The sequence below is a fragment of the Mirounga angustirostris genome, unplaced genomic scaffold, assembly GCF_029215605.1.
Source record: "Mirounga angustirostris isolate CCGP_5_RB_7025 unplaced genomic scaffold, mMirAng1.0.hap1 SCAF_8, whole genome shotgun sequence".
Taxonomy (NCBI): domain Eukaryota; kingdom Metazoa; phylum Chordata; class Mammalia; order Carnivora; family Phocidae; genus Mirounga; species Mirounga angustirostris.
The window spans coordinates 138,153,976-138,167,093 of NW_026991716.1; the positions used below are offsets into that span (position 1 = coordinate 138,153,976).

The 13,118-nt window shown below is 38.0% G+C and overlaps 1 long non-coding RNA gene across 3 annotated transcripts in view; it reads right to left on the minus strand.

The window, feature by feature from the left end:
• Positions 1–3,233: 3,233 nt before the first annotated feature.
• LOC123836801 (uncharacterized) overlaps positions 3,234–13,118 on the minus strand; it is a 49,285-nt gene continuing 39,400 nt past the window's right edge. For 2 of the 3 annotated variants that reach the window (XR_010413835.1, XR_010413833.1), the window contains exons 6-10: positions 13,023–13,074; positions 11,257–11,381; positions 6,927–7,061; positions 6,249–6,429; positions 3,234–3,603 (exon numbers count right to left, since the gene is read on the minus strand). This is a non-coding gene — a long non-coding RNA (uncharacterized LOC123836801). The remainder of the gene's footprint in view (positions 3,604–6,248; positions 6,430–6,926; positions 7,062–11,256; positions 11,382–13,022; positions 13,075–13,118) is intronic. The other variant, XR_010413834.1, reaches the window with a different exon arrangement.

Consider the following 13,118-nt stretch of genomic DNA (forward strand, 5'->3'; position numbering starts at 1 on the left):
GCTTAACCGACTGAGCCACCCAGGCGCCTCAAGAACTTACATAATTTGGTGTCAACAGTGGGAATCTAGTCATACTCACTTTCATTTTCCCTGCACCATTCATCTAACTATTTCATAATGGTAGATTTTAAGAGCAAAAAAGTTTTTACCAAAGCACTTCTATTCTCCAGCATTTCCCAAGGTTTATTAACAACATTTAAAAAACTTCTCTGTGTATTTTTCACTCTGCTGTTTGGTATTCTTGCTAATTTTGCAATCTTGAATCCACTGAATTCTCCAATATAAAAAAATTCTACAAGTTCATAGATCTAATATGATACATTTATTGCAAAATTAATGAGAGAGACTTTTGCAAAATACATTATCTTTATGTGAGGTCATGTACTTAACCCAAGGGTCATACAGTAAGGGTTCAGTAAATGTTTATTGACTGACTAACTGAATAAAAGCCCAAAGTCCAGAGAGCTTGAACACAAAGCCACCAGGTGGAGAGCGCATACTAAATGTGGGATTTTAATTTCCAGCTAGTGGGGCGCCTGGGTGGCTCAGTCGTTAAGCGCCTGCCTTCGGTTCAGGTCATGATCCCGGGTCCTGGGATCGAGCCCCACATCGGGCTCCCTGCTCCGCAGGAAGCCTGCTCCTCCCTCTCCCACTCCCCCTGCTTATGTTCCCTCTCTCGCTGTGGGAGAGGGAATAAATAATATCTTTAAATAAAATCTTTAAAATCTTTAAAATAAATAAATAAATCTTTAAAAAATAAATAAATAAATCTTTATAAATAAATAAATCTTATCTTTAAATAAATAAATCTTTAAATAATAAATAAAATCTTTAAATAAAAAAAATAAATAATAAATAAAATCTTAAAAAAAAAAATAATTTCCAGCTAGTGTTCTCTCCACTATAGCATAGTGCTCTTGCTCTCAGACACCTTTTGGTATTAAAATAGAATCTGAAATGGCCAAACATATGCAAGTTAGAAAGATTTTGAGAAGAGGGTCTTTATAGAAACATATTTAAGGTCTTTATTTTTTTTATTTTTTTTATTTTTTAAAGATTTTATTTATTTATTTTTTAGAGAGCGAGCGAGAGAGAAACAGCATGAAAGGGGAGAGGGTCAGAGGGAGAAGCAGGCTCCCCGCTGAGCCAGGAACCCGATGTGGGACTCGATCCCAGGACCCTGGGATCATGACCTGAGCCGAAGGCAGACGCTTAACCATCTGAGCCACCCAGGCGCCCTATTTAAGGTCTTTATAGAAACATATTTATGAGGGTGAGAGCACAAGTGTAAATAGACATTACCCAGGACTCTGAAGCTACGGCAGAGAGGCTGAGACCACAGGTCATTCTTCATTGCCCATGTCTGTCTTCTTGGATAGTAATAGAGCTCTTAACTTTTAGCTGGGAACATGGCCATCTAGAATGTAGACTACACTTGCAGCCATTCTTTCAGCTAAGTGTGGCCCCATGATTAAAGATGGCCAATGAGATCTCTAGGAAATACCAGCTTCTGAGAAGCTTTTATAAAAGACAACTTGTGACAGATGGGGACTACACTCATGGTGACGAGCATGGAGTAATGTATAGACTTGTTGAATCACTATGTTGTACACCTGAAACTAAGATAACATTGTATGTCAGCCATACTTCAATAATAAATAAATAAAAATTCACACATGAAACAAATCTGTGAAAGAAAGAAAGAAAGAGAGAGAAAGAAAGAGAAAGAAAAAGGGGTACCTGGGTGGCTCAGTCGGTTAAACATCTGCCTTTGGCTCAGGTCATGATCTCAGGGTCCTGGGCTCCCTGCTCAGTGGGGAGTCTGTTTGTCCCTCTCCCTCTGCCCCTCACCCCACTCAATGCTCTCTCTCTCTCTCTCACTCTGCTCTCTCTCTCTCTCTCAAATAAATAAAGCCTAAAAAGGAAGGAAGGAAGGAAGGAAGGAAGGAAGGAAGGAAGGAAGGAAGGAAGGAAGGAAGGAAGGAAGGAAGGAAGACAACTGGTGCATATCCTCCTTTGCCCCTTTCTTCTTTATCCTTTCTTGCTTCCTCTCCCCACAGCATTCTGATGCTTTCGCCTCCACTCTGGACCATGAAGTTGAAGGTGTGGGATGCCTGATCCCAAACCAAAGGGGACAAGTTCATGGTTGCTTCGTGGCATAGAGCCATCATGCAGGGCCTGAGATGGCGCCTTTAGGCTTTTTCATGAGAAAGTAACATGTCTTTTTAAACCATTGTTATTTTGGATCCATGTTACCTTGCCGCCTATCACTTAGAAAATTCCAAATGACTCAGCTACTCATTTATCACGTAAATACCAATTCAGCAGCCCATAGTCTGAATGGCCATTTGAGAAAAAAATTTAAATCGGGTATCAGAGTAATTCATTATAAAGTTTGGGCAATAGGATAAAATTCCACTGGGTTTTGAAGTTATAGAAATGATTTGCTGATGTCCAAATTAGGGATATGAAAGTCGGTACCCAGCTTTGGAGCCAAAAGGAGCCCAGTGAGCATTGTATGGTACAATAGAACATGTACTAGATGAGAAAAGAATCTGTACTTTGTCTCAGATGGGCTATAACTCAACCAGGTACTTTAATGAGTCTCAATTGCCTCATCCATTAATAGAAGGGAACGAACCAAATCTCTAGGGATCCTATAAATGCCATAATTTAAGGACTTTGTGATTTGCTAGTGGTAAATCCAGTCTTTTATGTCATGCACAGATAAAGAGCCTTATAACACTTATTATGCCACAGATCTAACAGCACAGCATAAATATATCTAAATATTTCCCTCTTTCTCTCAAACTTCCACTTTAACATAAGTAGAGCCAAGCTGGTTTGGGCAAGGTGTGTGGATCAACAGCTACTCATATCCTCTTCGTTTCCTTGGATTATCACCCTCACTAATTAAGAGAAAAAATTATCAAGCATATCACCGATAAAATTACTTCCTCCAGTAACTCTTCGTTTTTTTTTGTAAGAAAGACAAATTCAAGTAGAAGGCTAGGAAAGATCTGTGGACTTCCAGTTGAAACAAGAGAGGATGGCAAGTGATCACAGTGTTTTGTTTTTATTTGAGATTCCCTCAACATCAGGTCTCAGAGCTTAGGTTTCTTTGATTCAGAAATAGAAAGAATAGAGAGCCTAAGGCTGTAGTTTTCATAGGATTGGAAGCAAATTAGGGGACCAGCAAGCCAAAATCATTTACCCAGAGCAAGCAAGAAAGGAATACAATGTGAAGTGTATAATTGAGATTTTAAAACATTTTTAATTTTACATCTTTTCTTCATATTAATGGGTAAAATAATTCATTCTTTAAAGAATTAATTTGTAATTGGGGCAAGTGTGAAAATGAACAAAAAACAACCAAATGGGAAGAAGCAAAGGCTATTGATTCAGTGCTTGCTGTAGCAAGGGAGTCAGCCACCATCACTTGTGATTTGGTCCAAAGGCAGGCAGGGTGGGAAGGCTTCTTAGGGAAGAAAGGACCAGCTTCTGGTGTGCACTGATGGAGGCTGTGGGCACGGGGGAGCTGGAAGCAGCTAACTTGGAGCAGGGCATCCATGTGATGGCTTACGGGTGCGTATTTGGCTTTTCCTAAATTGGAAGCAGGGACAAACATTAAGAAAGCTTTCAATTATTAATCAGGTCCTGGCCATTTAGTTTGATTGCTACAGGTTGTTATTTGGCTTCCTGGACTGATGGCTGCAGTCAGAGTCTGTCCGTCTGTTTGACTACTCTGTCTTTTACAACTTGTCATTTGTTAGAATAACCTTTAGTTATTCTATGCAAAGAAATCAAACCAGCAGTGGTTGGGGAGACAGAACAATGTGATGGGGTTGTGGTCACAGAAAATAACCTATGATGTCATGTTTGGGGGTGTGGTCATTAGACCTCTTTAGAAAAAGCTTCAGGAAAAATATAGATCTCAGAGCAGAGAGAATTTGCATGGAAGCAACTTTCTTCTAGTCTCTCCCAGACTTTAGGTCTCTGAGATTGTAATAATGCAATCAGCAATCAAATTTTCCTGTTTCACTGAGGAAAAGCAGCCCTATCAACATGAGGGGAGAAGTGTGGGAGGGGTCCTTATTCCAGAAAATTCTCTACCCTTTTTCCCTTCAAATATTACTTCTTTTTTCCCCCTTCAAATATTATTTCCATTCCATCTCTCAACTGGAGTCTTTTCATAAATAAGTTGGAGTTTTCATTCTTTCCTTCATTTAAAAAAATTTTTGTTTATTTTTTCCATCTTCTTATTTCTCTGTATTAAAGTCTGGTATGTTCTCAGATATATTTTCCTCTGCTTAGTTTCCTCTTCTGCTGTGTTTATTCTACAGTTTAACTTGTGTATGGAATTTTATTTTAATGGCTGAATTTCTGTTTGGTACCTTTTCAATCTCCTTGTTCTTTTTAATGTAATTTTGCATTCTTGCATTATGTATTCAACTATATATATATTCACATATTCAAAATTTTAAAACATACTCATTTAAAAATATTTTCCCCTTATTTTTGTGTTTCTGGGGGTGAGTTATCTCCCATCTTTAGCTTTATTTTGGGAACTCAGTTTCAGCTGCTCATCACATACATGGCTTAAGTCCACGACTTGTGTTCTTCCTTAGGCAGTAAATTCCAGTGCCAAGGGGTTTATGGCACCCGATACACGCAATTCATGTGGAAACTCAAGAGCCACCTCTTTGATTTCGAATTCCTTCTGTGACTCAGGCCTCTAAGGATATCCTTTCCTTGCTTTTGAGTTTGGCTTTCTATCCAACAATTCTATCCAACATTTCTCTGTGCGAGGAGCAGTGAGATCCACTAAGTCTGCCATATTGACCACTGTCAACTAATATTTATGCTGTGTCTGCTGTATATCTACTGTCGCTAGGTGCAGAGGATGAGAAATAACAAAGCACAGGCTTCTTCCTCCGGGCAAGTAGAGTCCAGAGAGCCAGACAGACAAATGAAACATTTGTAACAAATACAGGAAGTTTAATGCTGCAAATATCCTGGGGTGCACCTGGGTGACTTGGGCTTTAGGGGAAGGGTGGGGGTCAGCAAAGAAAATGCATATTCTTCTAAACAAAGCCCCCATTGGAACAGATGAATGTGTAGGACATTTGGTGGGGAAAACATTTTTGGCTTTATTTTATTTTAGAATCTCTGTATGGGCCCAACACCCACAATTACAGACAGAAGGTCTTGCCTCCCTCAATCCCACAGTCTGGATGTTCACAAACTTCCTGTTTCTTTCAGCACCAAAGATATTATTTGATGAATCATTTATTTGGCAAACATCATCCCAACAACTATTAAGGTTACTTCCCAAAAGATTAATTTTACTGCTGGGATATAGATTGTATCCTGGAAGACTTTGAGTCATTGCCAACTGTCATTGTAAATGTTTATTAGGAGGATGTTCCCAGTGATTAGGAAGCTTTATTCTGTTGTTGTTAAACATCAAAAAAGCACTTTTTATGCACACATTTTTGGTAATATGTGAAATTTATCATTTATATTGAAGATAAATAATTTGGGACAATTTAAAAATAAGGGGTCTGGAATGAAAGAAACATATTGAACTGTCTCGAGAACCATAGGATGTTTGCACTGGATATTACTTTGTTGGAAAAGCCAGGCCAATCTGGTTGAAACCAGGGTTTCTCAATCTAGCAGCATCCCTGGTCTCTTACCCACTTGATCCTCTTAGCGCCACCCCCACCCTAAGTCATGACAAAATGTTCCAGACATTGCTGTATGTCTCCAGATGTCCCTAGAATCCCAATTCTTTATTTTAGAGATGAGAAATGGAGGCCCAGAGAGGGTAAGTGGTGAGCCTTAGATTTTGCAGCTAGTTGGGAACAGACCCTGGGAGAGCCACCCTGGTCTTCCACTGCCTCTCCTCAGGCTGTTACCACAGAAATTGCAACAAGAGCTCCTGTCTAATATTTTGCTAACCAAGCCATTCTGTCTGTAACAGAGCCTTGGGTTTAGACCCTCAAAATAATGTCACTTCTATTGAAAAACTCAGGCTTGGCAAGTTTGTACTATGTGAGTTGTCTCTGATTCACTTAAGAACCAAGATTTTTGTGAAGTTTCGATGATACTCATTGAGTTGATTCTAAGTAACCAGGATGTTCCTTCCAAGTTTACATTTTCTTTGTGACAAAGGATCTTTTCCTTCCTCCTTTACTTGTGAAAAAACAAATGCCCTGAGCCCGTCTCAGAGGACTTTTGTGTACCTGATCATTTTCCGCGGGACTGGTGATTGGGTGACCGTTTGCTTGCCAAAGAGTAAAAAAATCCATACACAGCTTTTGCTCATCTGATAACTGGTTGTAATAAATGCAAAGTTAAAGTTTGCTTCATGAAAACATCCAGTTTTACTTGAGGTCTTTTCTTCTAGTCAGTACATTCAGATGCCTAGGAAAAAAAAAAAACAACCACCCCCAAGTTCACATTTTGAAACCCTGTGGTCCTGTCATTTGCCTCTTAGTCACCATGTTGACAAATAAGGAAAGGAGACGGCAAAGGGTGAATGAAAGCAGGCTCCAGAATGTTCTTCCTTATCCTTAGAGATTGTGAGAAGCTCACTCACTTATAGGTTTCTCCGGGTCACTTGGCACGCCTGGCTTGGATTCTGACACCACAGAGCTGTTGCCATCGACTCCAGAGGCTTGTGGCTGGAGAACACCAGCAGTGACGTTCTAGCTCCACTCCAGCTTATGTCAGTGTGCCAGTAACAAAATTCACAACTTTTCCTGAGCGCTGCCGGGTATCTGTCTGACAGGGCAAATGCTCACTGACAGCCAGGGCCAGTGGCCACAGCAGGTGCTTCTTGCCCTTAGCTGAAATGGCCCGCAGCTCTGGGAGACAGTTCAGGAATGCTGCTGACGCCATCCGGGGCTCAGCACCCTTACCTGCTTACATTGCAACTCTGCCCGTCAGTAAGAGGAACTGTGTTTCCATACTGTGAGATGTCCTCATTGCACCAGATGATGACTTCTGTGCTGGCTTTGTGCAGAACCCAGAAATATCCATAGTCAAATTGAAGTCTGGGGGTGGAAACACAATCAGGACAATGCTGCATGGTCAGCACGTCTAAAGGCCCTACAGAGCACCGATCTCCTTTCCCTGAATTACTACAACTTTGGTGTTGTTTACAGAATCGTGTTGTGTTTTTTAAGTCCGGGTAGGCAAGGTCTCTCTTCATGCATAGCACAATCCCTGATGTGGCAATGTGGCACCGTGGGAGAGCAGAAAGATCACTAATTGAGTCTAAAGATCTGGACTCCATTCATGCTCTGACAGTTTTTATGAGCTTGGGTAAGAAGCTCAGTTGCTGAGGGCCGTGTTTCCTCAACTGTCTGGAACTGTGGTTTCTCACTGCTTTTGAAAGTCAAGTGTGTGAGCTCACGGAGCTGTGCACTTCCCCCTAAGAATCTGGCCAAAAATTAAAGTCACTTACTTGGCTTCTGAAAATGTGGTTAGTTCAGACATTCCAGTTCCTAAGATTGTAATTGAGCTGCTTTATTTTATGTCCACTCAGGGTCACATCACGAATCTCATGAAGAGCCAGCTCTGCTGTTCCCAGTCCGGCGCCACAGAGCTTTTCCATTTGTACGTGACATATACACGTATGTATATGTGCGTATAGATATGTTAGTAGTGTAGAAACATGAAAATTCTTTGTAATAAAAACTTCATTGTGAACCAAGATTTAGAAAATGTAAACATTTTGGCAAAATGATGTATTTTCTGGGAACTCGTGGGCAGGACTCCTGCCCTGATTTCCGTGAACGTAGGGTGAGGACAATGAGGCCCTGATTGGTAATCTCTTTGATACTCTGGAATTCTCCCTGCATGTCCATTGTGATGATGGGTCTTGGCTTGGAGAGCACCTGATCAGATGTCACTGAGGTCACTTAAAAATATGGGGGAGCTGGTCTCTGCCCCACGGAAATTTTTGCAATGACTAAAGTGTTCTGTGTGTTCACACTGTCCAGGATGCTAGCAAATGGCCACCAGTAGCTATCGAGCTTTGAGATGTGACAAATGCAATTGAGGTACTGCACTTTAAATTTTACTTAATTTTAACTAATTTAAATTTAAAGCTATACAGACATGTGTGGTTAGCGATGACCATATTGGACATCTCTATTATTTTTACTGTTTTCTATTTCATGATTTTTTGTTCTGATTTGTAGTATTTGCTTTCTTTGGCTTACTTTGGGTTTAGTCTGCTCTATTTTTCCTAGTTTCTTAGGATGAGATCTGACGTTATTGACTTGAGACCTTTAGTCCTTTCATATATAGGCATTTAGTGTTATAAATTTCCCTTTAAGCATTGGTGTTATTCCACAGAATTTGGTCTGTGATGTTTTCATTTTCATGAAGTTCAAAATAATTTCTAATTTTCCTTTCAATTTCCTTACTGATTCATGGGTTATTGAGAAATATCTTATTTAATTTCCAAATATTTGAGGATTTTTCAGTGATCTTTCTGTTACTGATTTCCAATTTAATTTCATTGTGGTCAAAGAACATACTTTGTGTGAATTGAATCCTTTTAAGTTTATTGAGACATATTTTATGGCCCAGAGTATGACTGTCTTGGTAAATGCTTGGTAAATACTTGACAGGAATGTGTATTCCGCTATTGTTGTTTAGAGTATTCAATAAATGGTAATTAGGGCAACTTGGCTGTTAGAGTTTTCATGTCTCATATATTCTTTACTTTCTGACTGCTTGTTTAATCAATTATTGAGAAAGTGGTATTTAAATCTCTGACTATAGTTATAGATTTGTCCATTTCTCCTTCTACATCTACCAGATTTTGCTTCATGCTTTTTGAAGTTCTGCTGTCAGGTATATAAACTTTTAGGATTGTTATATCCTCTTGATAAATTAATCCTTTATCATATTGAAATAACCTTTTAATCTCTGGCAATATTGTTTGCTGTATATAAATTTACTTTGTTTGATATTAGTATCCACTCTAGCTTTCTTTTGACTAATGTTAGCAAGTCATACCCTTTTCTTTTCACCTACTGTTTCTTTATATATAAAGTGTACTTCTTATAAGAGCATTTAGTTGGATGCTGCTTTATTTATGTACTCTGACAGTATGAGCCTTTTAAAACTCTTTTAACTGAGCTCTTTATATCATTTACATTTAATGTGATTACTTCATAGCTAGATTTAAGTCTATCATCTTACTATTTATCTCATCTTTTTGTTCTTTTTCCCTATGTTCTTTCTTCTTTCAGATTATTTATTGTTTTTCAATTTAATCTATTTTGTTGACTTTTTAGCTAAAACTTCTTGTTTTACTATATTAGTGGTTGCTTTAGAGTTTACCATATACATACTTCAAGAGATATTATGTGACTTCCATATAAGTATATACAGTAGTATATACAGAACTCTATTTTCCTCTTCCTGCTTTCATGATATTGTTGACATATATTTTTACTTAAACCCCACAAACATAAAAGCCACATTTTTTTATGTTTTTGTTGCTATTAAAATGTTAAGAATATGTTTTTTTGCTTTAAAAGTTGAAAACTTAAAATTTAAATTATTTTTGCCTAAAAAGTTAGCTCTCTTTTAGAATGATTCTTTTTATTTTAAGTAATCTCTATGACTAACATAGGGTTCAAACTCACAACCCCAAGACCAAGAGTCTCATGCTCTTCCAACTGAGCCAGCCGGGCAACCCCCCAAATTAGCTATCTTTAAAATAGATTTAAATAATAAGAAAAAATCTGACATATTTACCAATGTAATAGCATTTATAGTGCCTCTCATTTTTTTGTGTAAATCAGTGGTTCTCAACTGGATGTGATTCTCAACTGGGTGTAATTTTGCCCACTGGGGACATTCAACAATGTCTGGATAAAGAATTATCCAGCCCCAAATGTCACCAGTGCCAAGCTTGAAAAAACACTGGTATGAATCCATATTTTCATTTTGTTTCGCTTTCCTTTAGCCTGAAGGGCTTCCTTTAACATTTCTTATAATGTGGATCTGCTGGTAAAGAATCCATTGTGTCTTTTTTCTTTGGCTGCTCTCAGATTTTATCAGTGGTTTGTGCAATTTGAATATGAAGTGACTTTGTATGATCTTTAAATATTTCTCATTCTCAGGATGAGATAAACATCTTGAATCTGTGAATTTATACTTTTCACCAAATTAGGAAAATTCTCATCTATTACTCTTTGAAATAGTTTTCCTGTTCTCCCCTTCTCTACTCTTCTTTAGGAACTCTAAATATATGTATATTAGGCTATTTGAAATTGTCCATAGTTCAGTGATTTTATAATTTTTTCAAGTTCTTTTTTACTTTGTATTTTATTTTAGATAGTGTCTATTGCTATGTTTTCAAAGTCACTTATCTTTTCCCTTTGCAATATCTGATCAGCTGTTAATCACATCCAGTATATTTTTCATTTGATAATTTGTAGTTTTCATCTCTAGAAGTTTGATTTGGGTCTACTTAACTTCTTGAACATCTAGAATGCAGTTATGTAGTTATAATAACTGTTTCGTGTCCTTGTCTTCTAATTTTAACATTTAATCAGTTCTTGGTTGGTTTGGACTGGTTGGCTTTTCTCCTCATTAAAGATATCTTCCTGTTTCTTTGCCTGCTTGGTGAATTTTACTTTGGTGCTGAGTATTTTTGTCTATCTATAAACATTCTTAAGCTTTGTTTTGGGATGCATTTAAATCACTTGGGAAAAGTTTGATCCTTTTAGATCTTGCTTTTAAGAATTTAGTTGGAACAGAGCAGCATTCAGTCTTAGGCTAATTATTCCACACTATTGATACAAGACTACTTTGAGTAGCCTATCCAATAACCATTAATTATGACGCTTCCAGTCTTGCTGTGGGGACAGGCACTTTTTCTGGCCCTGGGTGAGTGCTTGGCACCCTTCCCTCGAACTCTCTCAGACAGTTCTTTCTCCCACCTCAGAGTTTCCCCATGTGCATGAACCTATCAGTACTCTGCTGTATTCTTGAGGGGTTCCCTCCACAGATCTCAAGAATTCTCTCTCTCTGCAGCTCTCTCCTCTCTGGCACTTTATCCTGCCAACTCAAGACACCTAGGTCTCTTACACTTTCAGCTCTGCTTAGTCAGTAGAGCTGTGTTTACCCCGGGAGTCCACTGGGCACCACCTGGATTCCCCATCCCTGCACTGTGGCCTGCAGACTCTCATAGCAGTGAGCTGGGGTGATCATAGGACTCACCTTTTCTATTTCCCATCACTCAGAATCACTCCCCTTCATTGTCTGATGTCCAGTGCCTTGAAAACTGCTGCTTGATATATTTCATTTGATTGTTTCAGGAGGCAATCTGGTCTCTGTTACTTCGTCTTTGTCAGAAGCAGAAGATGCAAATGAACCAGTTTTTATTTCCTTCTAGCAAATATGTATGCATGTGGCTATGATTTTACATTGTACATGTATTTAATAGATATTTTCTTAAGCAAAATTGATCCTAGTTTTTTACTGGAACTGAGCAGTTGAATAATTCTTGGGGTTTGTCTGCTAGGTAAATCACACCTGCCAGTACTGAATACATTAGAGACTTCCTGCCCTCATGTATCTTCCTGTTGCTATTTGCATTCAGAAACCTCTTTTCCCATGAAGGGAATTATTCTCAATGAAATTCTTTGTTCTTATTAACTACCCACTTGAAATTTAGTTAAGTTCACTCTTTAAAATTCCAATTTTTGTTCTCTTGATAATTTTATGAACTGACTTCTCCTAAAGGGACAAGAGCACATTTCTAGTTTTAAAAATCTAAGCCTAAAGTAGTACAACTACTCAAAATATACTTACTGTGATAAAATCCTCAGGCAAGGAAATGTCTAGATATTTTACATAGATATTCAGTAAGTAAATGGTTCATATGTAAATGGTGGGATTTCCATGCAAGGTGTTCCTATGTCTCCAGGGGGTACATGGGCACAGAGATCTTGAAAGCAGAAATAGGAGCAGGACAGCCCATTCGAACACAGAAATAGTCTGTTCTTTGCAGGAATGGAGAGCAAGGCAAAGCCAGTACATTTTAGGAAGTTGCAGATTTATGCCAATGATTTTTTTCCCAGCTTATTTTTGGCCTTTTTATTTTAAGGATTTTTAACTTACAAAGGTGATTAAAATTTAAATAGATATCTTTATTTTATTTCTTCCATTGCTTTTGTGCCTTGATGTTCTTTTATTAGGGGTGTGTGATAAGAAAACAGTATTTTATTTTCCAAAATGTCAAGAAATTTTCCTAGCACCATTACTTTAAAAATACTTATCTCCATTAATTTGTGATGCCGTTTTTGTAAAACATATACTTCTTGGATATACTAAGATCTGTCATATTCTCGTTCCTTCAATCTATTTTCCAGGTACAATTTATGTTTAGCTTTTTTAGGTTCGAAAAAGAACCCAATGTTAATATTTTCTTTGGGATTAAATAAAACATCTCATCTCTTTGGGAAAAGAACATTCTTATAATACTTTAATCTTCTCAATCATCCTATTCAGAAATTTGTGCAACTTGGTTATGTAAATATCTAAAAATATCTTTATATTTACTGAGATCAGTGTATATTTCCTGTGCATTTCTTACCAGCTTTTTTCCCCCTGCGTCGTTTTTGTTATTATTGATATTGCTGCTGGGAACTTTGGGTTTTAAACTGATTTTTGCTGGTTGATAGGAAAGATGTTGATGTTTTCCATCAGATCACTTTAATCATTTCCTATAGTTTTCAGTAGTTGCTGTATGGTGTTTTCTTTAATCAACAGGCAACTTGAAACTCTTAATATTCTCTTGATTTAGATTCTGGGTAATGACACCAGGAAGCTCTATGAAATGCTGAGCAGGACAGCAGGGAGCATTAACAGCAAACCTCTGAAACATCATCACTCTGTGATGCATTTTGCTACAAAATCCTGGAATTCCTCAGGGATGAGTAGAACTTTAGGTATAACAAATGTGTAACAAATGTAACACTTACATTTTCAGAGAATGAAACAGTCACGGATACGTAGCTGTTGTAATGCCAGATGCTGGGGAGGGGGGCATGTTGGAGAAAGAAACATTAGCAACGAGC